This window comes from Podarcis tiliguerta (genome assembly GCF_965153285.1).
Source record: "Podarcis tiliguerta genome assembly, chromosome: 6".
Lineage (NCBI taxonomy): Eukaryota > Metazoa > Chordata > Lepidosauria > Squamata > Lacertidae > Podarcis > Podarcis tiliguerta.
The window spans coordinates 87,705,693-87,733,051 of NC_139539.1; positions in this window are offsets into that span (position 1 = coordinate 87,705,693).

Sequence of the window (27,359 nt, forward strand, 5' to 3'; positions counted from 1 at the left end):
AACCTTTCTCCCTCCTCTATGTGACATCCTTTTATATATTTGAACATGGCTATCATATCACCCCTTAACCTCCTCTTCTCCAGGCTAAACATGCCCAGCTCCCTTAGCCGTTCCTCATAAGGCATCGTTTCCAGGCCTTTGACCATTTTGGTTGCCCTCCTCTGGACACGTTCCAGTTTGTCAGTGTCCTTCTTGAACTGTGGTGCCCAGAACTGGACACAGTATTCCAGGTGAGGTCTGACCAGAGCAGAATACAGTGGCACTATTACTTCCCTTGATCTTGATGCTATACTCCTACTGATGCAGCCCAGAATTTCATTGGCTTTTTTAGCTGCCGCGTCACACTGCTGGCTCATGTCAAGTTTGTGGTCAACCAAGACTCCTAGATCCTTTTCACATGTACTGCTCTCAAGCCAGGTGTCACCCATCTTGTATTTGTGCCTCTCATTTTTTTTGCCCAAGTGCAATACTTTACATTTCTCCCTGTTAAAATTCATCTTGTTTGTTTTGGCCCAGTTCTCTAATCTGTCAAGGTCGTTTTGAAGTGTGATCCTGTCCTCTGGGGTGTTAGCCACCCCTCCCAGTTTGGTGTCATCTGCAAATTTGATGCCTATTATGTCATATTTAGTTTGCTGCACCAAGAGCTCAAGCTCATCTTGTTTATTTCCCATGCTTTGCGCATTAGTGTAGAGACATTGAAGTCCATTAATCATTCCCCCGTGTCTCTTATTTAAGGATTTTTTTCCTCCCACCACTAGGTCTGCGTGCTGTTTGCTCCATTTGGTCTATGACATTTGGATGATCATCTTCATCAATTGATAGACTCCTACCTTCAGAGAGCAGGCATGTGCAGAGTGTCTCCTACAGGACTTGGCCAGGAAGTTTAGAGCTGTGCCAGAACATTGCCCTTAATTTGGCAGCCTCTTTTAAGTTGCAACATCAGGGCCCCTTGAGCCAGTTTTCCCAGATGGGGCTTCCTTGGAGGGCTACAGTGGTAGCAACATTGCCTGCCTTCCCCTGGCTTGCTTGCCCAGCATGCAGAGGTACAAAGGAACCAAGATGAAGGCAAGCTCCAGGGAGGACTCCAGGGGGGCACCCCGAATTCAACGGATACTGCAGCTCACCTCTTAGCTAGGCGCTTTGGCTGTGGCTCTTCCCCTGCCCCAGGTCTGGAGTGTCAGCTTTTAACGGCTGTATGACAGTCAGTGATTCAGTCCCAGGCTCAGAGCATCATGCCAAGCTTTCTGCATGCTCGGCATGGTCTAAGCCGTTAGAAAAGATGCTGCCGCCGAAGGGAGCAGTGGGGCAGGCGTGGAGAGGGAGGAATCCTTTGGATGAAAGCCAGAAGGAAGGGGAGATGACCTATTTTCTTCCAAAGAATAAGCAATCCATTCGGAAGTGATGCTATGTGGTTCCTTCGCAGCAAATCCTTTCAAAGGACGAGGCTTATACTAAAGTAGGGGAGAGATCTCAGAGTCACAGTGGGAGGAGAAGAATTTTTTTGTGGGGGGAGCAGGGTGAGGAGTAACCGAAAGAGGCAGCTAAAAACAGCCACCAGCATGACTCGATGGAGGCTCCCTCCCCCATCATTTTAGGGACCATTCTCTGTCCCTCCCTCTTGTTTAGATGCTAATACTCAAGTTCCTGGTTGAACCAATCCTGCAACTTATAGCAGGCAGCTTAATTCAACCACTGGCTCAGCCTGTGGCAGCTGTGAAAAGGGCAAATGTCTTGTTAAGAGATCGTGGCACTGGCAGTCTTGTTTTGGATCCCTTTCCCACCGATCTTTTAGCATCGTGGGAATGTTCCGGGAGGCAGGAGAGGATATATTGTTTAATGATATCCTTCCTAACTTGCATTAGCAAGCTCTATATCGTAGCAGAGTTTAAACATTCCCCTTTAAATGCACAGCGGCTTGCTTGTTGCAGGCTTATCCGAGCCTCTCTATATAAGATTCCTGGTAAGATCCCTTCTGGTCCCTCTTAAAAAGAACAGACACGACAATCTTATTAAAGTCTATATAAAAGCAATTTACTCACATTCATTCAGTTCACAGTTGGATCCCTGAAGGCAGACTTAGGTTACAAAAGTATATATACATGTGGAACTATCCCATAAGGGAGTTAGTCCCAAGTGACTGCCGACAGTCACTTCTGCTAACATGTGGAAAAACAAAATGGAGGAGAAGAAGCAAAAGAAGAACGTATACTCCCCTACCCAGATTAGACCACACCCACATCTAGTCACATGCAGAGGAAGTTTGTCCCCGCTCAGGAGGAAACAGGAAATTTTCTCCTGGCTGGTACAAAGCATCCCCTAGCATGACCATTCTAGGAATGTTGTACTTGATTGCTATGTGTTTCACATCCCACAAGCGTGGGGTTCACCTTGATTACAGCTGCCCTTTCTACAAATCTGTGGTGCAGCCACACTTGGATCTTGTGTTGAGCTCTGGGCAGGCTTGTCTTCAAAGGGAAAAGGTCCGGGAGGAGGCTACTGAATGACCGGGCTGCCAAAGCAGGGACTGCTTAGGGGAGAGGGCGGCTTAGCAATGATGGAGGTTTATAAAATTATGCATGGCATGGAGGAAGCAGGTTCTTTTTTCTCCCTCTCATAGTACTAGAACTGAACTGGGAAGAGGGAAACTTCTTATGCCACCTTCAGCTCCTTGCATGGGACATGGGTAGCGCTGTGGTCCAAACCACTGAGCCTCTTGGGCTTGCCAATCAGAAGGTCGGCGGTTTGAATCCCCACGACAAGGTGAGCTCCCGTTACTCTGCCCCAGCTCCTACCAACCTATCAGTTTGAAAGCACAACAGTGCAAGTAGATAAATAGGTACCGCTGTGGCGGGAAGGTAAACGGAGTTTCCGTGCGCTCTGTTTTCCGTCATGGTGTTCCGTTGTGCCAGAAGTGGTTTAGTCCTGGAAAGCTGTCTGTGGACAAATGCCGGCTCCCTCGGACTGAAAGCGAGATGAGCGCCGCAACCCCATAATCACCTTTGACTGGACTTAACTGTCCAGGGATCCTATAGCTTTCACCTTTACCTTGGAGGAAAAGGGAGATTGGGGGCTGAAGTGAAATGGTCGGCAGGGAGTGCCATCTCGCTCATGAGACAAACTGAAGCAGCCACTTCAGGCGGCCGAATCCTGCGGGACAGTTCCCCAAAGGCGCCTCCCTTGGACGCATGGCTGCAGCGGCTTGTAGCTGGTTCTTGCGGATCTCTGCTGGAATCCACTGCAGCTGCAGGACCCAGCGGCAGGCAAGGCTTCCAGGATGGGGGAGGGAGCAGTGCCGGGGGGGGCACCTTCCCAATTTGCCAGGCTGCCCCTGCCAGTAGGTGATGTACTGAGGGGTGCTTCAGTGACAACTCTGGCTGGGGTGGGGGGTGGAGCTGCAGTCTCATCACTGAAACTGTTTGAATGTTTATCGTGGCAGCAGCTGTTCTTTCCTTCCCTTCTTAGGAGCCCCGCTGGACCTGACAAGAGGCTTGTTTAATTCTCTTTCCCCCAGAGACCAACCATATGCCTCTGGAAAGGGGGGCAAAAGCTCCCCCCCTCCCCCCGATTCCCCAAATCTGCCACCGAGAGGCTGCCTCTGTGCCTGAAGGCAGTACAAGCACCGTCGTGATTAGTCGCCATTGGTGGTCTTCTACTCCATAATTCTGTCTGTGGAAAGAATATTATAATTAATTGTACCTTCCTATACCCAGAGGGTCTCAAGGCTGCTCACAGAACAAGATCAACATAAAACACCACAACAAATACAGTGGTACCTGGAGTTACATACGCTTCAGGTTACACACGCTTCAGGTTACAGACTCCGCTAACCCATAAATATTACCTCGGGTTAAGAACTTTGCTTCAGGATGAGAACAGAAATCGTGCTCTGACGGCGCGGCAGCAGCAGGAGGCCCCATTAGCTAAAGTGGTGCTTCAGATTAAGAACAGTTTCAGGTTAAGAATGGACCTCCAGAACGAATTAAGTACTTAACCTGAGGTACCACTGTAATCAAAACGGAAACAACAACCCAATAACACTGGCCCCTGTTCCCTGCCAAAAGAGTCACATTTTAAAAGGGTATGGGATGTCGATCAGGTCAACCAAAGGCCTGGTCAAAAAGAACCATTTTTGCCTGGTGCCTAAGGGTGTATAATGAAGGCATCAGGCGAACTTCCCTGGGGAGAGCATTCCACAGATGGGGAGCCACTGCCAAGGAGGCCCCGTTCTCGTGTTGCCACCCTCCGGACCTCTCGAGGAGGAGGCACACGAAGGAGGGCCTCAGAAGGTGATCTCAGGGTCCAGATAGGTACATATGGAAAGAGGCGGTCCTTGAGGTGTTGCGGTCCTGAGCCATTTAAGGCTTGATAGCTCAAAGCCAGCAATTTGAACTGGGCCTGGAAAGAAAGCTAGGAGAAGGAGGTGTTGGAAGCTGAAGAAGCAACACTGTTTAGTGAGCGGGAAGCAGATGGGGCAGAGGGCAGTCCGGACTCAGAGGCAGGAGAGGAGGGGGACCAGGAGACAGAAATCAGCCAGGCTGCTGAAGAATCCAGGGAGTCTTCCCATCCTGCTGCGACCAACTCCCTTGCTCCTGGTCTCCCAGAACATGCAGATAAATGTAGAGGACAAAACATAGAAGCCTTAGGCTGCTGGGGAAGGAGCCTTAGAGGGCAGTGAAAAGGTGAGGACCTTCAGTCCTTGCAACAGCTTCAATGGGGCAAGACCTACTGGGAAGACTGGCCGTGATCACCAGGCATGAGCTGTTTTGGTGGGGGGGGGGGGTTGAAGAAAGAATTCACTGACAGCGGGTGTTTTATTGCTGATCTGCCCCAGACTCCAGCTGCAAACACTCTCTCAAGGCATGAGAAGGCTAGGAATGTCCCACAAAAAAAAAATTAAGTGCAGCTTAAATTTGCGACCTTCTAATAATAGTAACCAAATGGTTGCAAATGCTCCCCTGAAAGGTTTGGCGGTCAAAACAGAAGACTAATATCACAGGGGAAAAAATCAGCCCTCGACAACTTAACCGGCAGAAAAAGATTTTTATGAAAAAATCCCTAAGGCCCGGGGTCACAATTTCATAAAAAATCTGACCTTCGGCAATTCACTCAAAAATGGTGCCAAATGGTTGCAAATGCTCCCCTGAAAGGTTTGGCGGTCGAAACAGAAGGCTTTTTAACACAGGACAAGAAATCAGCCCTCAACAACTTAACCGGCAAAAAAAAATTTTTGGGAGAAAGTCCCTAAGCCCCAGGGTCACAATTTCATCAAAAATCTGACTTTCGGCAATTCACTCAAAAATGGTGCCAAACGGTTGCGAATGCTCCCCTGAAAGGTTTGGCGGTCGAAACAGAAGGCTTTTTAACACAGGACAAGAAATCAGTCCAGACAACTTAACGGGCAAAAAAAGATTTTTTTGGAAAAAATCCCTTAGCCCCGGGGTCACAATTTCATAAAAAATTTGACGTTCCCCAATTCACTCAAAAATTGTGCAAAACGGTTGAAAATGCTCCCCTGAAAGGTTTGGCGGTCAAAACGGAAGGCTTTTTATTACAGGAAAAGAAATCAGCCCTCGACAACTTAACCGGCAGAAAAAGATTGTTTTGAAAAAAATCCCTAAGCCCCGGGGTCACAATTTCATAAAAAATTTTATGTTCTCCAATTCACTCAAAAATGGTGCAAAACGGTTGCAAAGGCTCCCCTGAAAGGTTTGACGGTCGAAACAGAAGGCTTTTTAGCACAGGACAAGAAATCAGCCCTCGTCAACTTAACCAGCAGAAAAAGAGTTTTTTGAAAAAATCCCTAAGCCCCGGGGTCACAATTTCATAAAAAATTTTATGTTCTCCAATTCACTCAAAAATGGTGCCAAACGGTTGGAAATGCTTCCCTGAAAGGAATGGCGGTCGAAACAGAAGGCTTTTTATCACAGGACAAGAAATCAGCCCTCAACAACTTAACCGGCAGAAAAAGATTTTTTTGAAAAAATCCCTAACCCCCGGGGTCACAATTTCATGAAAAATCTGACTTTCGGCAATTCACTCAAAAATGGTGCCAAACGGTTGCATATGCTCCCCTGAGAGGTTTGGCGGTCGAAACAGAAGGCTTTTTAACACTGGACAAGAAATCAGCCCTCGACAACTTAACCGGCAGAAAAAGATTTTTTTGAAAAAATCCCTAAGCCCCGGGGTCACTATTTGATCAAAAATCTGACTTTCGGCAATTCACTCAAAAATGGTGCCAAATGGTTGATAATGCTCCCCTGAAAGGTTTGGCGGTCGAAACAGAAGGCTTTTTAACACAGGACAAGAAATCAGCCCTCAACAACTTAACCGGCAGAAAAAGATTTTTTTGAAAAAATCCCTAAGCCCCGGGGTCACAATTTCAGAAAAAATCTGACTTTTGGCAATTCACTCAAAAATGGTGCAAAACGGTTGCAAAGGCTCCCCTGAAAGGTTTGACGGTCGAAACAGAAGGCTTTTTAGCACAGGACAAGAAATCAGCCCTCGTCAACTTAACCAGCAGAAAAAGAGTTTTTTGAAAAAATCCCTAAGCCCCGGGGTCACAATTTCATAAAAAATTTTATGTTCTCCAATTCACTCAAAAATGGTGCCAAACGGTTGGAAATGCTTCCCTGAAAGGAATGGCGGTCGAAACAGAAGGCTTTTTATCACAGGACAAGAAATCAGCCCTTGACAACTTAACCGGCAGAAAAAGATTTTTTTGAAAAAATCCCTAAGCCCCGGGGTCACAATTTCATGAAAAATCTGACTTTCGGCAATTCACTCAAAAATGGTGCCAAATGGTTGCATATGCTCCCCTGAGAGGTTTGGCGGTCGAAACAGAAGGCTTTTTATCACAGGACAAGAAATCAGCCCTCAACAACTTAACCGGCAGAAAAAGATTTTTTTGAAAAAATCCCTAACCCCCGGGGTCACAATTTCATGAAAAATCTGACTTTCGGCAATTCACTCAAAAATGGTGCCAAATGGTTGATAATGCTCCCCTGAAAGGTTTGGCGGTCGAAACAGAAGGCTTTTTAACACAGGACAAGAAATCAGCCCTCAACAACTTAACCGGCAGAAAAAGATTTTTTTGAAAAAATCCCTAAGCCCTGGGGTAACAATTTCATCAAAAATCTGACTTTTGGCAATTCACTCAAAAATGGTGCCAAGCGGTTGCGAATGCTCCCTAGAAAGGTTTAGCGGTCGAAAGAGGAGGCTTTTTATCACAGGACAAGAAATCAGCCCTCGACAACTTAACCGGCAGAAAAAGCTTTTTTTTAAAAAAAAAAACCCTAAGCCCCGGGGTCACAATTTCATAAAAAAATTGATGTTCTCCAATTCACTCAAAAATGGTGCCAAACGGTTGCATATGCTCCCCTGAAAGGTTTGACAGTCGAAACAGAAGGCTTTTTAGCACAGGACAAGGAATCAGCCCTCGACAACTTAACCCGCAGAAAAAGATTTTTTTGAAAAAAATTCCTAAGCTCCGGGGGTCACAATTTCATCAAAAATCTGACTTTCGGCAATTCACTCAAAAATGGTGCCAAACGGTTGCATATGCTCCCCTGAGAGCTTTGCCGGTCGAAACAGAAGGCTTTTTATCACACAAAAAAAGAAATCAGCCCTCGACAAATTAACCAGCAGAAAAAGAGTTTTTTTGAAAAAATCCGAAAGCCCTGGGGTCACAATTTCATCAAAAATCTGACGTTCTCCAATGCAATCAAAAATGGTGCAAAACGGTTGCAAATGCTCCCCTGAGAGATTTGGCGGTCGAAACAGAAGGCTTTTTATCACAGCACAAGAAATCAGCCCTCAACAACTAAACGGGCAGAAAAAGATTTTTTTGAAAAAATCCCTAAGCCCCGGGGTCATAATTTGATCAAAAATCTGACTTTCGGCAATTCACTCAAAAATGGTGCCAAACGGTTGAAAATGCTCCGCTAAAAGGTTTGGCGGTCGAAACAGAAGGCTTTTTATCTCAGAGCAAGAAATCAGCCCTCGACAACTTAACCAGCAGAATTTGTTTTTTGAAAAAATCCCTAAGCCCCGGGGTCACAATTTCATCAAAAATCTGACTTTCGGCAATTCATTCAAAAATGGTGCCAAACGGTTGCAAATGCTCCCCTGAGAGGTTTCACGGTCGAAACAGAAGGCTTTTAAACACAAGACAAGAAATCAGCCCTCAACAACTTAACCGGCAGAAAAAGATTTTTTGGAAAAAAAATCCCTAAGCCCTGGGGTCACAATTTCATCAAAAATCTGACTTTCGGCAATTCACGCAAAAATCGTACCAAACGATTGCAAATGCTCCCCTTAAAGGTTTGGCGGTCAAAACAGAAGGCTTTTTAACACAGGACAAGAAATCAGCCCTCAACAACTTAACCGGCAGACAAAGATTTTTTTGAAAAAATTCCTAAGCCCCGGGGTCACAATTTGATCAAAAATCTAACTTTCGGCAATTCACTCAAAAATGGTGCCATACAGTTGAAAATGCTCCCCTGAAAGGTTTGGCGGTCAAAACAGAAGGCTTTTTATCTCAGAACAAGAAATCAGCCCTCGACAACTAAACCAGCAGAAAAAGATTTTTTTGAAAAAATCCCTAAGCCCCGGGGTCACAATTTCATCAAAAATCTGACTTTCGGCAATGCACTCAAAAATGGTGCTAAACGGTTGCAAATGCTCCCCTGAGAGGTTTGGAGGTCGAAATGGAAGGTTTTTTATCACTGGACAAGAAATCAGCCCTCAACAACTTAACCGGCAGAAAAAGATTTTTTTGAAAAATCCCTAAGCCCCGGGGTCACAATTTCATCAAAAATCTGACTTTCGGCAATTCACTCAAAAATGGTGCCAAACGGTTGCATATGCTCCCCTGAGAGGTTTGGCGATGGAAACAGAAGGCTTTTTATCACAGGAGAAGAAATCAGCCCTCGACAACTTAACCGGCAGCAAATGTTTTTTTTGAAAAAATCCCTAAGCCCCGGGGTCACAATTTGATCAAAAATCTGACGTTCGGCAATTCACTCAAACATGGTGCCAAATGGTTGCAAATGCTCCCCTTAAAGGTTTGGCGGTCAAAACAGAAGGCTTTTTAACACAGGACAAGAAATCAGCCCTCAACAACTTAACCGGCAGAAAAAGATTTTTTTGAAAAATCCCTAAGCCCCGGGGTCACAATTTCATCAAAAATCTGACTTTCGGCAATTCACTCAAAAATGGTGCCAAACGGTTGAAAATGCTCCCCTGAAAGGTTTCGCGGTCGAAACAGAAGGCTTTTTAAAACAGGACAAGAAATCAGCCCTCAACAACTTAACCGGCAGAAACAGATTTTTGTGAAAAAATCCCTAACCCCCGGGGTCACAATTTCATGAAAAATCTGACTTTCGGCAATTCACTCAAAAATGGTGCCAAACGGTTGCATATGCTCCCCTGAGAGGTTTGGCGATGGAAACAGAAGGCTTTTTATCACAGAACAAGAAATCAGCCCTCGACAACTTAACCGGCAGAAAAAGATTTTTTTGAAAAAATCCCTAAGCCCCGGGGTCACAATTTCATCAAAAATCTGACTTTCGGCAAGTCACTCAAACATGGTGCCAAACGGTTGAAAATGCTCCCCTGAAAGGTTTCGCGGTCGAAACAGAAGGCTTTTTAACAAAGGACAAGAAATCAGCCCTCAACAACTTAACCGGCAGAAAAAGATATTTTTGAAAAAATCCCTAAGCCCCGGGGTTACAATTTCATCAAAAATCTGACTTTCTGCAATTCACTCAAAAATGGTGCCAAACGGTTGAAAATGCTCCCCTGAAAGGATTCGCGGTCGAAACAGAAGGCTTTTTAACACAGGACAAGAAATCAGCCCTCAACAACTTAACCGGCAGAAAAAGATTTTTTTAAAAAAATCCCTAAGCCCCGGGGTCACAATTTCATCAAAAATCTGACTTTCGGCAATTCACTCAAAAAAGGTGCCAAACGGTTGAAAATGTTCCCCTGAAAGGTTTCACGGTCGAAACGGAAGGCTTTTTAAAACAGGACAAGAAATCAGCCCTCGACAACTTAACCGGCAGAAAAAGATTTTTGTGAAAAAATCCCTAAGCCCCGGGGTCACAATGTGATCAAAAATCTGACGTTCGGCAATTCACTCAAACATGGTGCCAAATGGTTGAAAATGCTCCCCTGAAAGGTTTCGCGGTCGAAACAGAAGGCTTTTTATCTCAGCGCAAGAAATCAGCCGTCGACAACTTAACCGGCAGAAAAAGATTTTTTTGAAAAAATCCCTAAGCCCCGGGGTCACAATTTCATCAAAAATCTGACTTTCGGCAATTCACTCAAAAATGGTGCCAAACGGTTGAAAATGCTCCCCTGAGAGGTTTGGCGGTCGAAACAGAAGGCTTTTTATCTCAGAGCAAGAAATCAGCCCTCGACAACTTAACCGGCAGAAAAAGGTTTTTTTGAAAAAATCCCTAAGCCCCGGGGTTACAATTTCATCAAAAATCTGACTTTCGGCAATTCAGTCAAAAATGGTGTAAAACGGTTACAAATGCTCCCCTGAGAGGTTTGGCGGTCGAAATGGAAGGTTTTTTATCACTGGACAAGAAATCAGCCCTCAACAACTTAACCGGCAGAAAAAGATTTTTTTGAAAAATCCCTAAGCCCCGGGGTCACAATTTCATCAAAAATCTGACTTTCGGCAATTCACTCAAAAATGGTGCCAAACGGTTGAAAATGCTCCCCTGAAAGGTTTCACGGTCGAAACGGAAGGCTTTTTATCTCAGAGCAAGAAATCAGCCCTCGACAACTTAACCGGCAGAAAAAGATTTTTTTGAAAAAATCCCTAAGCCCCGGGGTCACAATTTCATCAAAAATCTGACTTTCGGCAATTCACTCAAAAATGTTGCCAAACGGTTGCATATGCTCCCCCGAGAGGTTTGGCGATGGAAACAGAAGGCTTTTTATCACTGGACAAGAAATCAGCCCTCATCAACTTAACCCGCAGAAAAAGATATTTTTGAAAAATCCCTATTCCCCGGGGTCACAATTTCATCAAAAATCTGACTTTCGGCAATTCACTCAAAAATGGTGCCAAACGGTTGAAAATGCTCCCCTGAAAGGTTTCACGGTCGAAACGGAAGGCTTTTTACAACAGGACAAGAAATCAGCCCTCAACAACTTAACCGGCAGAAAAAGATTTTTGTGAAAAAATCCCTAACCCCCGGGGTCACAATTTCATGAAAAATCTGACTTTCGGCAATTCACTCAAAAATGGTGCCAAACGGTTGCATATGCTCCCCTGAGAGGTTTGGAGATGGAAACAGAAGGCTTTTTATCTCAGAACAAGAAATCAGCGCTCGACAACTTAACCGGCAGAAAAAGATTTTTTTGAAAAAATCCCTAAGCCCCGGGGTCACAATTTCATCAAAAATCTGACGTTCGGCAATTCACTCAAACATGGTGCCAAATGGTTGCACATGCTCCTCTTAAAGGTTTGGCGGTCGAAACAGAAGGCTTTTTATCTCAGAGCAAGAAATGAGCCCTCGACAACTTAACCGGCAGAAAAAGTTTTTTTTGAAAAAATCCCTAAGCCCCGGGGTCACAATTTCATCAAAAATCTGACTTTCGGCAATTCACTCAAAAATGGTGTAAAACGGTTACAAATGCTCCCCTGAGAGGTTTGGCGGTCGAAATGGAAGGTTTTTTATCACTGGACAAGAAATCAGCCCTCAACAACTTAACCGGCAGAAAAAGATTTTTTTGAAAAATCCCTAAGCCCCGGGGTCACAATTTCATCAAAAATCTGACTTTCGGCAATTCACTCAAAAATGTTGCCAAACGGTTGCATATGCTCCCCCGAGAGGTTTGGCGATGGAAACAGAAGGCTTTTTATCACAGGACAAGAAATCAGCCCTCAACAACTTAACCGGCAGAAAAAGATATTTTTGAAAAATCCCTATTCCCCGGGGTCACAATTTCATCAAAAATCTGACTTTCGGCAATTCACTCAAAAATGGTGCCAAACGGTTGAAAATGCTCCCCTGAAAGGTTTCACGGTCGAAACGGAAGGCTTTTTATCTCAGAGCAAGAAATCAGCCGTCGACAACTTAACCGGCAGAAAAAGATTTTTGTGAAAAAATCCCTAAGCCCCGGGGTCACAATTTCATTAAAAATCTGACTTTCGGCAATTCACTCAAAAATGTTGCCAAACGGTTGCATATGCTCCCCCGAGAGGTTTGGCGATGGAAACAGAAGGCTTTTTATCACAGGACAAGAAATCAGCCCTCAACAACTTAACCGGCAGAAAAAGATATTTTTGAAAAATCCCTATTCCCCGGGGTCACAATTTCATCAAAAATCTGACTTTCGGCAATTCACTCAAAAATGGTGCCAAACGGTTGAAAATGCTCCCCTGAAAGGTTTCACGGTCGAAACGGAAGGCTTTTTACAACAGGACAAGAAATCAGCCCTCAACAACTTAACCGGCAGAAAAAGATTTTTGTGAAAAAATCCCTAACCCCCGGGGTCACAATTTCATGAAAAATCTGACTTTCGGCAATTCACTCAAAAATGGTGCCACACGGTTGCATATGCTCCCCTGAGAGGTTTGGAGATGGAAACAGAAGGCTTTTTATCTCAGAACAAGAAATCAGCCCTCGACAACTTAACCGGCAGAAAAAGATTTTTTTGAAAAAATCCCTAAGCCCCGGGGTCACAATTTCATCAAAAATCTGACGTTCGGCAATTCACTCAAACATGGTGCCAAACGGTTGAAAATGCTCCCCTGAAAGGTTTCGCGGTCGAAACAGAAGGCTTTTTATCTCAGAGCAGGAAATCAGCCCTCATCAACTTAACCGTCAGAAAAAGATTTTTTTGAAAAAATTCCTAAGCCCCGGGGTCACAATTTCATCAAAAATCTGACTTTCGGCAATTCACTCAAAAATGGTGCCAAACGGTTGAAAATGCTCCCCTGAAAGGTTTCGCGGTCGAAACAGAAGGCTTTTTAACACAGGACAAGAAATCAGCCCTCGACAACTTAACCGGCAGAAAAAGATTTTTTTGAAAAAATCCCAAAGCCCCGGGGTCACAATTTCATCAAAAATCTGACTTTCGGCAATTCACTCAAACATGGTGCCAAATGGTTGCACATGCTCCTCTTAAAGGTTTGGCGGTCGAAACAGAAGGCTTTTTAACACAGGACAAGAAATCAGCCCTCGACAACTTAACCGGCCGAAAAAGATTTTTTTGAAAAAATCCCTAAGCCCCGGGGTCACAATTTCATCAAAAATCTGACTTTCGGCAAATCACTCAAAAATGGTGCCAAACGGTTGAAAATGCTCCCCTGAAAGGTTTCGCGGTCGAAACAGAAGGGTTTTTAACACAGGACAAGAAATCAGCCCTCGACAACTTAACCGGCAGAAAAAGATTTTTTTGAAAAAATCCCTAAGCCCCGGGGTCACAATTTCATCAAAAATCTGACTTTCGGCAATTCACTCAAAAATGGTGTAAAACGGTTACAAATGCTCCCCTGAGAGGTTTGGCGGTCGAAACGGAAGGTTTTTTATCACTGGACAAGAAATCAGCCCTCAACAACTTAACCAGCAGAAAAAGATTTTTTTGAAAAATCCCTAAGCCCCGGGGTCACAATTTCATCAAAAATCTGACTTTCGGCAATTCACTCAAAAATGGTGCCAAACGGTTGAAAATGCTCCCCTGAAAGGTTTCACGGTCGAAACGGAAGGCTTTTTAAAACAGGAGAAGAAATCAGCCCTCAACAACTTAACCGGCAGAAAAAGATTTTTGTGAAAAAATCCCTAAGCCCCGGGGTCACAATTTCATCAAAAATCTGACGTTCGGCAATTCACTCAAACATGGTGCCAAATGGTTGAAAATGCTCCCCTGAAAGGTTTCGCGGTCGAAACAGACGGCTTTTTATCTCAGAGCAAGAAATCAGCCGTCGACAACTTAACCGGCAGAAAAAGATTTTTTTGAAAAAATCCCTAAGCCCCGGGGTCACAATTTCATCAAAAATCTGACTTTCGGCAATTCACTCAAAAATGGTGCCAAACGGTTGCAAATGCTCCCCTGAGAGGTTTGGCGGTCGAAACAGAAGGCTTTTTATCTCAGAGCAAGAAATCAGCCCTCGACAACTTAACCGGCAGAAAAAGATTTTTTTGAAAAAATCCCTAAGCCCCGGGGTTACAATTTCATCAAAAATCTGACTTTCGGCAATGCACTCAAAAATGGAGCCAAACGGTTGAAAATGCTCCCCTGAAAGGTTTCGCGGACGAAGCAGAAGGCTTTTTAACACAGGACAAGAAATCAGCCCTCGACAACTTAGCCGGCAGAAAAAGATTTTTTTGAAAAAATCCCTAAGCCCCGGGGTCACAATTTCATCAAAAATCTGACTTTCGGGAAATCACTCAAAAATGGTGCCAAACGGTTGAAAATGCTCCCCTGAAAGGTTTCGCGGTCGAAACAGAAGGCTTTTTAACACAGGACAAGAAATCAGCCCTCGACAACTTAACCGGCAGAAAAAGATTTTTTTGAAAAAATCCCTAAGCTCCGGGGTCACAATTTGATCGAAAATCTGACGTTCGGCAATTCACTCAAACATGGTGCCAAACGGTTGAAAATGCTCCTCTTAAAGGTTTGGCGGTCGAAACAGAAGGCTTTTTATCTCAGAGCAGGAAATCAGCCCTCATCAACTTAACCGGCAGAAAAAGATTTTTTTGAAAAAATCCCTAAGCCCCGGGGTCACAATTTCATCAAAAATCTGACTTTCGGCAATTCACTCAAAAATGGTGCCAAACGGTTGCAAATGCTCCCCTGAGAGGTTTGGCGGTCGAAACAGAAGGCTTTTTATCTCAGAGCAAGAAATCAGCCCTCGACAACTTAACCGGCAGAAAAAGATTTTTTTGAAAAAATCCCTAAGCCCCGGGGTTACAATTTCATCAAAAATCTGACTTTCGGCAATGCACTCAAAAATGGAGCCAAACGGTTGAAAATGCTCCCCTGAAAGGTTTCGCGGACGAAACAGAAGGCTTTTTATCTCAGAGCAAGAAATCAGCCGTCGACAACTTAACCGGCAGAAAAAGATTTTTTTGAAAAAATCCCTAAGCCCCGGGGTCACAATTTCATCAAAAATCTGACTTTCGGCAATTCACTCAAAAATGGTGCCAAACGGTTGCAAATGCTCCCCTGAGAGGTTTGGCGGTCGAAACAGAAGGCTTTTTATCTCAGAGCAAGAAATCAGCCCTCGACAACTTAACCGGCAGAAAAAGATTTTTTTGAAAAAATCCCTAAGCCCCGGGGTTACAATTTCATCAGAAATCTGACTTTCGGCAATGCACTCAAAAATGAAGCCAAACGGTTGAAAATGCTCCCCTGAAAGGTTTCGCGGTCGAAACAGAAGGCTTTTTAACACAGGACAAGAAATCAGCCCTCGACAACTTAACCGGCAGAAAAAGATTTTTTTGAAAAAATCCCTAAGCCCCGGGGTCACAATTTCATCAAAAATCTGACTTTCGGCAATGCACTCAAAAATGGTGCTAAACGGTTGCAAATGCTCCCCTGAGAGGTTTGGAGGTCGAAATGGAAGGTTTTTTATCACTGGACAAGAAATCAGCCCTCAACAACTTAACCGGCAGAAAAAGATTTTTTTGAAAAATCCCTAAGCCCCGGGGTCACAATTTCATCAAAAATCTGACTTTCGGCAATTCACTCAAAAATGGTGCCAAACGGTTGCATATGCTCCCCTGAGAGGTTTGGCGATGGAAACAGAAGGCTTTTTATCACAGGAGAAGAAATCAGCCCTCGACAACTTAACCGGCAGCAAATGTTTTTTTTGAAAAAATCCCTAAGCCCCGGGGTCACAATTTGATCAAAAATCTGACGTTCGGCAATTCACTCAAACATGGTGCCAAATGGTTGCAAATGCTCCCCTTAAAGGTTTGGCGGTCAAAACAGAAGGCTTTTTAACACAGGACAAGAAATCAGCCCTCAACAACTTAACCGGCAGAAAAAGATTTTTTTGAAAAATCCCTAAGCCCCGGGGTCACAATTTCATCAAAAATCTGACTTTCGGCAATTCACTCAAAAATGGTGCCAAACGGTTGAAAATGCTCCCCTGAAAGGTTTCGCGGTCGAAACAGAAGGCTTTTTAAAACAGGACAAGAAATCAGCCCTCAACAACTTAACCGGCAGAAACAGATTTTTGTGAAAAAATCCCTAACCCCCGGGGTCACAATTTCATGAAAAATCTGACTTTCGGCAATTCACTCAAAAATGGTGCCAAACGGTTGCATATGCTCCCCTGAGAGGTTTGGCGATGGAAACAGAAGGCTTTTTATCACAGAACAAGAAATCAGCCCTCGACAACTTAACCGGCAGAAAAAGATTTTTTTGAAAAAATCCCTAAGCCCCGGGGTCACAATTTCATCAAAAATCTGACTTTCGGCAAGTCACTCAAACATGGTGCCAAACGGTTGAAAATGCTCCCCTGAAAGGTTTCGCGGTCGAAACAGAAGGCTTTTTAACAAAGGACAAGAAATCAGCCCTCAACAACTTAACCGGCAGAAAAAGATATTTTTGAAAAAATCCCTAAGCCCCGGGGTTACAATTTCATCAAAAATCTGACTTTCTGCAATTCACTCAAAAATGGTGCCAAACGGTTGAAAATGCTCCCCTGAAAGGATTCGCGGTCGAAACAGAAGGCTTTTTAACACAGGACAAGAAATCAGCCCTCAACAACTTAACCGGCAGAAAAAGATTTTTTTAAAAAAATCCCTAAGCCCCGGGGTCACAATTTCATCAAAAATCTGACTTTCGGCAATTCACTCAAAAAAGGTGCCAAACGGTTGAAAATGTTCCCCTGAAAGGTTTCACGGTCGAAACGGAAGGCTTTTTAAAACAGGACAAGAAATCAGCCCTCGACAACTTAACCGGCAGAAAAAGATTTTTGTGAAAAAATCCCTAAGCCCCGGGGTCACAATGTGATCAAAAATCTGACGTTCGGCAATTCACTCAAACATGGTGCCAAATGGTTGAAAATGCTCCCCTGAAAGGTTTCGCGGTCGAAACAGAAGGCTTTTTATCTCAGCGCAAGAAATCAGCCGTCGACAACTTAACCGGCAGAAAAAGATTTTTTTGAAAAAATCCCTAAGCCCCGGGGTCACAATTTCATCAAAAATCTGACTTTCGGCAATTCACTCAAAAATGGTGCCAAACGGTTGAAAATGCTCCCCTGAGAGGTTTGGCGGTCGAAACAGAAGGCTTTTTATCTCAGAGCAAGAAATCAGCCCTCGACAACTTAACCGGCAGAAAAAGGTTTTTTTGAAAAAATCCCTAAGCCCCGGGGTTACAATTTCATCAAAAATCTGACTTTCGGCAATTCAGTCAAAAATGGTGTAAAACGGTTACAAATGCTCCCCTGAGAGGTTTGGCGGTCGAAATGGAAGGTTTTTTATCACTGGACAAGAAATCAGCCCTCAACAACTTAACCGGCAGAAAAAGATTTTTTTGAAAAATCCCTAAGCCCCGGGGTCACAATTTCATCAAAAATCTGACTTTCGGCAATTCACTCAAAAATGGTGCCAAACGGTTGAAAATGCTCCCCTGAAAGGTTTCACGGTCGAAACGGAAGGCTTTTTATCTCAGAGCAAGAAATCAGCCCTCGACAACTTAACCGGCAGAAAAAGATTTTTTTGAAAAAATCCCTAAGCCCCGGGGTCACAATTTCATCAAAAATCTGACTTTCGGCAATTCACTCAAAAATGTTGCCAAACGGTTGCATATGCTCCCCCGAGAGGTTTGGCGATGGAAACAGAAGGCTTTTTATCACTGGACAAGAAATCAGCCCTCATCAACTTAACCCGCAGAAAAAGATATTTTTGAAAAATCCCTATTCCCCGGGGTCACAATTTCATCAAAAATCTGACTTTCGGCAATTCACTCAAAAATGGTGCCAAACGGTTGAAAATGCTCCCCTGAAAGGTTTCACGGTCGAAACGGAAGGCTTTTTACAACAGGACAAGAAATCAGCCCTCAACAACTTAACCGGCAGAAAAAGATTTTTGTGAAAAAATCCCTAACCCCCGGGGTCACAATTTCATGAAAAATCTGACTTTCGGCAATTCACTCAAAAATGGTGCCAAACGGTTGCATATGCTCCCCTGAGAGGTTTGGAGATGGAAACAGAAGGCTTTTTATCTCAGAACAAGAAATCAGCGCTCGACAACTTAACCGGCAGAAAAAGATTTTTTTGAAAAAATCCCTAAGCCCCGGGGTCACAATTTCATCAAAAATCTGACGTTCGGCAATTCACTCAAACATGGTGCCAAATGGTTGCACATGCTCCTCTTAAAGGTTTGGCGGTCGAAACAGAAGGCTTTTTATCTCAGAGCAAGAAATGAGCCCTCGACAACTTAACCGGCAGAAAAAGATTTTTTTGAAAAAATCCCTAAGCCCCGGGGTCACAATTTCATCAAAAATCTGACTTTCGGCAATTCACTCAAAAATGGTGTAAAACGGTTACAAATGCTCCCCTGAGAGGTTTGGCGGTCGAAATGGAAGGTTTTTTATCACTGGACAAGAAATCAGCCCTCAACAACTTAACCGGCAGAAAAAGATTTTTTTGAAAAATCCCTAAGCCCCGGGGTCACAATTTCATCAAAAATCTGACTTTCGGCAATTCACTCAAAAATGTTGCCAAACGGTTGCATATGCTCCCCCGAGAGGTTTGGCGATGGAAACAGAAGGCTTTTTATCACAGGACAAGAAATCAGCCCTCAACAACTTAACCGGCAGAAAAAGATATTTTTGAAAAATCCCTATTCCCCGGGGTCACAATTTCATCAAAAATCTGACTTTCGGCAATTCACTCAAAAATGGTGCCAAACGGTTGAAAATGCTCCCCTGAAAGGTTTCACGGTCGAAACGGAAGGCTTTTTATCTCAGAGCAAGAAATCAGCCGTCGACAACTTAACCGGCAGAAAAAGATTTTTGTGAAAAAATCCCTAAGCCCCGGGGTCACAATTTCATTAAAAATCTGACTTTCGGCAATTCACTCAAAAATGTTGCCAAACGGTTGCATATGCTCCCCCGAGAGGTTTGGCGATGGAAACAGAAGGCTTTTTATCACAGGACAAGAAATCAGCCCTCAACAACTTAACCGGCAGAAAAAGATATTTTTGAAAAATCCCTATTCCCCGGGGTCACAATTTCATCAAAAATCTGACTTTCGGCAATTCACTCAAAAATGGTGCCAAACGGTTGAAAATGCTCCCCTGAAAGGTTTCACGGTCGAAACGGAAGGCTTTTTACAACAGGACAAGAAATCAGCCCTCAACAACTTAACCGGCAGAAAAAGATTTTTGTGAAAAAATCCCTAACCCCCGGGGTCACAATTTCATGAAAAATCTGACTTTCGGCAATTCACTCAAAAATGGTGCCACACGGTTGCATATGCTCCCCTGAGAGGTTTGGAGATGGAAACAGAAGGCTTTTTATCTCAGAACAAGAAATCAGCCCTCGACAACTTAACCGGCAGAAAAAGATTTTTTTGAAAAAATCCCTAAGCCCCGGGGTCACAATTTCATCAAAAATCTGACGTTCGGCAATTCACTCAAACATGGTGCCAAACGGTTGAAAATGCTCCCCTGAAAGGTTTCGCGGTCGAAACAGAAGGCTTTTTATCTCAGAGCAGGAAATCAGCCCTCATCAACTTAACCGTCAGAAAAAGATTTTTTTGAAAAAATTCCTAAGCCCCGGGGTCACAATTTCATCAAAAATCTGACTTTCGGCAATTCACTCAAAAATGGTGCCAAACGGTTGAAAATGCTCCCCTGAAAGGTTTCGCGGTCGAAACAGAAGGCTTTTTAACACAGGACAAGAAATCAGCCCTCGACAACTTAACCGGCAGAAAAAGATTTTTTTGAAAAAATCCCTAAGCCCCGGGGTCACAATTTCATCAAAAATCTGACTTTCGGCAATTCACTCAAACATGGTGCCAAATGGTTGCACATGCTCCTCTTAAAGGTTTGGCGGTCGAAACAGAAGGCTTTTTAACACAGGACAAGAAATCAGCCCTCGACAACTTAACCGGCCGAAAAAGATTTTTTTGAAAAAATCCCTAAGCCCCGGGGTCACAATTTCATCAAAAATCTGACTTTCGGCAAATCACTCAAAAATGGTGCCAAACGGTTGAAAATGCTCCCCTGAAAGGTTTCGCGGTCGAAACAGAAGGGTTTTTAACACAGGACAAGAAATCAGCCCTCGACAACTTAACCGGCAGAAAAAGATTTTTTTGAAAAAATCCCTAAGCCCCGGGGTCACAATTTCATCAAAAATCTGACTTTCGGCAATTCACTCAAAAATGGTGTAAAACGGTTACAAATGCTCCCCTGAGAGGTTTGGCGGTCGAAACGGAAGGTTTTTTATCACTGGACAAGAAATCAGCCCTCAACAACTTAACCAGCAGAAAAAGATTTTTTTGAAAAATCCCTAAGCCCCGGGGTCACAATTTCATCAAAAATCTGACTTTCGGCAATTCACTCAAAAATGGTGCCAAACGGTTGAAAATGCTCCCCTGAAAGGTTTCACGGTCGAAACGGAAGGCTTTTTAAAACAGGAGAAGAAATCAGCCCTCAACAACTTAACCGGCAGAAAAAGATTTTTGTGAAAAAATCCCTAAGCCCCGGGGTCACAATTTCATCAAAAATCTGACGTTCGGCAATTCACTCAAACATGGTGCCAAATGGTTGAAAATGCTCCCCTGAAAGGTTTCGCGGTCGAAACAGACGGCTTTTTATCTCAGAGCAAGAAATCAGCCGTCGACAACTTAACCGGCAGAAAAAGATTTTTTTGAAAAAATCCCTAAGCCCCGGGGTCACAATTTCATCAAAAATCTGACTTTCGGCAATTCACTCAAAAATGGTGCCAAACGGTTGCAAATGCTCCCCTGAGAGGTTTGGCGGTCGAAACAGAAGGCTTTTTATCTCAGAGCAAGAAATCAGCCCTCGACAACTTAACCGGCAGAAAAAGATTTTTTTGAAAAAATCCCTAAGCTCCGGGGTCACAATTTGATCGAAAATCTGACGTTCGGCAATTCACTCAAACATGGTGCCAAACGGTTGAAAATGCTCCTCTTAAAGGTTTGGCGGTCGAAACAGAAGGCTTTTTATCTCAGAGCAGGAAATCAGCCCTCATCAACTTAACCGGCAGAAAAAGATTTTTTTGAAAAAATCCCTAAGCCCCGGGGTCACAATTTCATCAAAAATCTGACTTTCGGCAATTCACTCAAAAATGGTGCCAAACGGTTGCAAATGCTCCCCTGAGAGGTTTGGCGGTCGAAACAGAAGGCTTTTTATCTCAGAGCAAGAAATCAGCCCTCGACAACTTAACCGGCAGAAAAAGATTTTTTTGAAAAAATCCCTAAGCCCCGGGGTTACAATTTCATCAAAAATCTGACTTTCGGCAATGCACTCAAAAATGGAGCCAAACGGTTGAAAATGCTCCCCTGAAAGGTTTCGCGGACGAAACAGAAGGCTTTTTATCTCAGAGCAAGAAATCAGCCGTCGACAACTTAACCGGCAGAAAAAGATTTTTTTGAAAAAATCCCTAAGCCCCGGGGTCACAATTTCATCAAAAATCTGACTTTCGGCAATTCACTCAAAAATGGTGCCAAACGGTTGCAAATGCTCCCCTGAGAGGTTTGGCGGTCGAAACAGAAGGCTTTTTATCTCAGAGCAAGAAATCAGCCCTCGACAACTTAACCGGCAGAAAAAGATTTTTTTGAAAAAATCCCTAAGCCCCGGGGTTACAATTTCATCAGAAATCTGACTTTCGGCAATGCACTCAAAAATGAAGCCAAACGGTTGAAAATGCTCCCCTGAAAGGTTTCGCGGTCGAAACAGAAGGCTTTTTAACACAGGACAAGAAATCAGCCCTCGACAACTTAACCGGCAGAAAAAGATTTTTTTGAAAAAATCCCTAAGCCCCGGGGTCACAATTTCATCAAAAATCTGACTTTCGGCAATTCACTCAAAAATGTTGCCAAACGGTTGCATATGCTCCCCCGAGAGGTTTGGCGATGGAAACAGAAGGCTTTTTATCACAGGACAAGAAATCAGCCCTCAACAACTTAACCGGCAGAAAAAGATATTTTTGAAAAATCCCTATTCCCCGGGGTCACAATTTCATCAAAAATCTGACTTTCGGCAATTCACTCAAAAATGGTGCCAAACGGTTGAAAATGCTCCCCTGAAAGGTTTCACGGTCGAAACGGAAGGCTTTTTACAACAGGACAAGAAATCAGCCCTCAACAACTTAACCGGCAGAAAAAGATTTTTGTGAAAAAATCCCTAACCCCCGGGGTCACAATTTCATGAAAAATCTGACTTTCGGCAATTCACTCAAAAATGGTGCCACACGGTTGCATATGCTCCCCTGAGAGGTTTGGAGATGGAAACAGAAGGCTTTTTATCTCAGAACAAGAAATCAGCCCTCGACAACTTAACCGGCAGAAAAAGATTTTTTTGAAAAAATCCCTAAGCCCCGGGGTCACAATTTCATCAAAAATCTGACGTTCGGCAATTCACTCAAACATGGTGCCAAACGGTTGAAAATGCTCCCCTGAAAGGTTTCGCGGTCGAAACAGAAGGCTTTTTATCTCAGAGCAGGAAATCAGCCCTCATCAACTTAACCGTCAGAAAAAGATTTTTTTGAAAAAATTCCTAAGCCCCGGGGTCACAATTTCATCAAAAATCTGACTTTCGGCAATTCACTCAAAAATGGTGCCAAACGGTTGAAAATGCTCCCCTGAAAGGTTTCGCGGTCGAAACAGAAGGCTTTTTAACACAGGACAAGAAATCAGCCCTCGACAACTTAACCGGCAGAAAAAGATTTTTTTGAAAAAATCCCTAAGCCCCGGGGTCACAATTTCATCAAAAATCTGACGTTCGGCAATTCACTCAAACATGGTGCCAAATGGTTGCACATGCTCCTCTTAAAGGTTTGGCGGTCGAAACAGAAGGCTTTTTAACACAGGACAAGAAATCAGCCCTCAACAACTTAACCGGCAGAAAAAGATATTTTTGAAAAATCCCTATTCCCCGGGGTCACAATTTCATCAAAAATCTGACTTTCGGCAATTCACTCAAAAATGGTGCCAAACGGTTGAAAATGCTCCCCTGAAAGGTTTCACGGTCGAAACGGAAGGCTTTTTACAACAGGACAAGAAATCAGCCCTCAACAACTTAACCGGCAGAAAAAGATTTTTGTGAAAAAATCCCTGACCCCCGGGTTCACAATTTCATGAAAAATCTGACTTTCGGCAATTCACTCAAAAATGGTGCCAAACGGTTGCATATGCTCCCCTGAGAGGTTTGGAGATGGAAACAGAAGGCTTTTTATCTCAGAACAAGAAATCAGCCCTCGACAACTTAACCGGCAGAAAAAGATTTTTTTGAAAAAATCCCTAAGCCCCGGGGTCACAATTTCATCAAAAATCTGACGTTCGGCAATTCACTCAAATATGGTGCCAAATGGTTGCACATGCTCCTCTTAAAGGTTTGGCGGTCGAAACAGAAGGCTTTTTATCTCAGAGCAGGAAATCAGCCCTCATCAACTTAACCGTCAGAAAAAGATTTTTTTGAAAAAATTCCTAAGCCCTGGGGTCACAATTTCATCAAAAATCTGACTTTCGGCAATTCACTCAAAAATGGTGCCAAACGGTTGAAAATGCTCCCCTGAAAGGTTTCGCGGTCGAAACAGAAGGCTTTTTAACACAGGACAAGAAATCAGCCCTCGACAACTTAACCGGCAGGAAAACATTTTTTTAAAAAAATCCCTAAGCCCCGGGGTCACAATTTCATCAAAAATCTGACTTTCGGCAATTCACTCAAAAATGTTGCCAAACGGTTGCATATGCTCCCCCGAGAGGTTTGGCGATGGAAACAGAAGGCTTTTTATCACAGGACAAGAAATCAGCCCTCAACAACTTAACCGGCAGAAAAATATATTTTTGAAAAATCCCTATTCCCCGGGGTCACAATTTCATCAAAAATCTGACTTTCGGCAATTCACTCAAAAATGGTGCCAAACGGTTGAAAATGCTCCCCTGAAAGGTTTCACGGTCGAAACGGAAGGCTTTTTACAACAGGACAAGAAATCAGCCCTCAACAACTTAACCGGCAGAAAAAGATTTTTGTGAAAAAATCCCTGACCCCCGGGGTCACAATTTCATGAAAAATCTGACTTTCGGCAATTCACTCAAAAATGGTGCCAAACGGTTGCATATGCTCCCCTGAGAGGTTTGGAGATGGAAACAGAAGGCTTTTTATCTCAGAACAAGAAATCAGCCCTCGACAACTTAACCGGCAGAAAAAGATTTTTTTGAAAAAATCCCTAAGCCCCGGGGTCACAATTTCATCAAAAATCTGACGTTCGGCAATTCACTCAAATATGGTGCCAAATGGTTGCACATGCTCCTCTTAAAGGTTTGGCGGTCGAAACAGAAGGCTTTTTATCTCAGAGCAGGAAATCAGCCCTCATCAACTTAACCGTCAGAAAAAGATTTTTTTGAAAAAATTCCTAAGCCCTGGGGTCACAATTTCATCAAAAATCTGACTTTCGGCAATTCACTCAAAAATGGTGCCAAACGGTTGAAAATGCTCCCCTGAAAGGTTTCGCGGTCGAAACAGAAGGCTTTTTAACACAGGACAAGAAATCAGCCCTCGACAACTTAACCGGCAGAAAAAGATTTTTTTGAAAAAATCCCTAAGCTCCGGGGTCACAATTTGATCGAAAATCTGACGTTCGGCAATTCACTCAAACATGGAGCCAAATGGTTGCAAATGCTCCTCTTAAAGGTTTGGCGGTCGAAACAGAAGGCTTTTTATCTCAGAGCAGGAAATCAGCCCTCATCAACTTAACCGGCAGAAAAAGATTTTTTTGAAAAAATCCCTAAGCCCCGGGGTAACAATTTCATCAAAAATCTGACTTTCGGCAATTCACTCAAAAATGGTGCCAAACGGTTGCAAATGCTCCCCTGAGAGGTTTGGCGGTCGAAACAGAAGGCTTTTTATCTCAGAGCAAGAAATCAGCCCTCGACAACTTAACCGGCAGAAAAAGCTTTTTTTGAAAAAATCCCTAAGCCCCGGGGTTACAATTTCATCAAAAATCTGACTTTCGGCAATGCACTCAAAAATGGAGCCAAACAGTTGAAAATGCTCCCCTGAAAGGTTTCGCGGACGAAACAGAAGGCTTTTTAACACAGGACAAGAAATCAGCCCTCGCCAACTTAACCGGCAGAAAAAGATTTTTTTGAAAAAATCCCTAAGCCCCGGGGTCACAATTTCATCAAAAATCTGACTTTCGGCAATTCACTCAAAAATGGTGTAAAACGGTTACAAATGCTCCCCTGAGAGGTTTGGCGGTCGAAATGGAAGGTTTTTTATCACTGGACAAGAAATCAGCCCTCAACAACTTAACCGGCAGAAAAAGATTTTTTTGAAAAATCCCTAAGCCCCGGGGTCACAATTTCATCAAAAATCTGACTTTCGGCAATTCACTCAAAAATGGTGCCAAACGGTTGAAAATGCTCCCCTGAAAGGTTTCACGGTCGAAACGGAAGGCTTTTTATCTCAGAGCAAGAAATCAGCCGTCGACAACTTAACCGGCAGAAAAAGATTTTTGTGAAAAAATCCCTAAGCCCCGGGGTCACAATTTCATCAAAAATCTGACTTTCGGCAATTCACTCAAAAATGGTGCCAAACGGTTGCAAATGCTCCCCTGAGAGGTTTGGCGGTCGAAACAGAAGGCTTTTTATCTCAGAGCAAGAAATCAGCCCTCGACAACTTAACCGGCAGAAAAAGATTTTTTTGAAAAAATCCCTAAGCCCCGGGGTTACAATTTCATCAAAAATCTGACTTTCGGCAATTCACTCAAAAATGGTGCCAAACGGTTGAAAATGCTCCCCTGAAAGGTTTCACGGTCGAAACGGAAGGCTTTTTACAACAGGACAAGAAATCAGCCCTCAACAACTTAACCAGCAGAAAAAGATTTTTGTGAAAAAATCCCTAACCCCCGGGGTCACAATTTCATGAAAAATCTGACTTTCGGCAATTCACTCAAAAATGGTGCCAAACAGTTGCATATGCTCCCCTGAGAGGTTTGGAGATGGAAACAGAAGGCTTTTTATCTCAGAACAAGAAATCAGCCCTCGACAACTTAACCGGCAGAAAAAGATTTTTTTGAAAAAATCCCTAAGCCCCGGGGTCACAATTTCATCAAAAATCTGACGTTCGGCAATTCACTCAAACATGGTGCCAAATGGTTGCACATGCTCCTCTTAAAGGTTTGGCGGTCGAAACAGAAGGCTTTTTATCTCAGAGCAGGAAATCACCCCTCATCAACTTAACCGGCAGAAAAAGATTTTTTTGAAAAAATCCCTAAGCCCCGGGGTCACAATTTCATCAAAAATCTGACTTTCGGCAATTCACTCAAAAATGGTACCAAACGGTTGCAAATGCTCCCCTGAGAGGTTTGGCGATGGAAACAGAAAGCTTTTTATCACAGGACAAGAAATCGGCCCTCGACAACTTAACCGGCAGAAAACATTTTTTTGAAAAAATCCCTAGGCCCCAGGGTCACAATTTCATCAAAAATCTGACTTTCGGCAATTCACTCAAAAATGGTGCCAAACGGTTGAAAATGCTCCCCTGAAAGGTTTCGCGGTCGAAACAGAAGGCTTTTTAACACAGGACAAGAAATCAGCCCTCGACAACTTAAACGGCAGAAAAAGATTTTTTTGAAAAAATCCCTCACCCCCGGGGTCACAATTTCATGAAAAATCTGACTTTCGGCAATTCACTCAAAAATGGTGCCAAACGGTTGCAAATGCTCCTCTTAAAGGTTTGGCGGTCGAAACAGAAGGCTTTTTATCTCAGAGCAAGAAATCAGCCCTCGATAACTTAACCGGCAGAAAAAGATTTTTTTGAAAAAATCCCTAAGCCCCGGGGTCGCAATTTGATCAAAAATCTGACGTTCGGCAATTCACTCAAACATGGTGCCAAATGGTTGCAAATGCTCCTCTTAAAGGTTTGGCGGTCGAAACAGAAGGCTTTTTATCTCAGAGCAAGAAATCAGCCCTCAACAACTTAACCGGCAGAAAAAGATTTTTTTGAAAAAATCCCTAAGCCCCGGGGTCACAATTTCATCAAAAATCTGACTTTCGGCAATTCACTCAAAAATGGTGCCAAACGGTTGAAAATGTGCCCCTGAAAGGTTTCGCGGTCCAAACAGAAGGCTTTTTAACACAGGACAAGAAATCAGCCCTCAACAACTTAACCGGCAGAAAAAGATTTTTTTGAAAA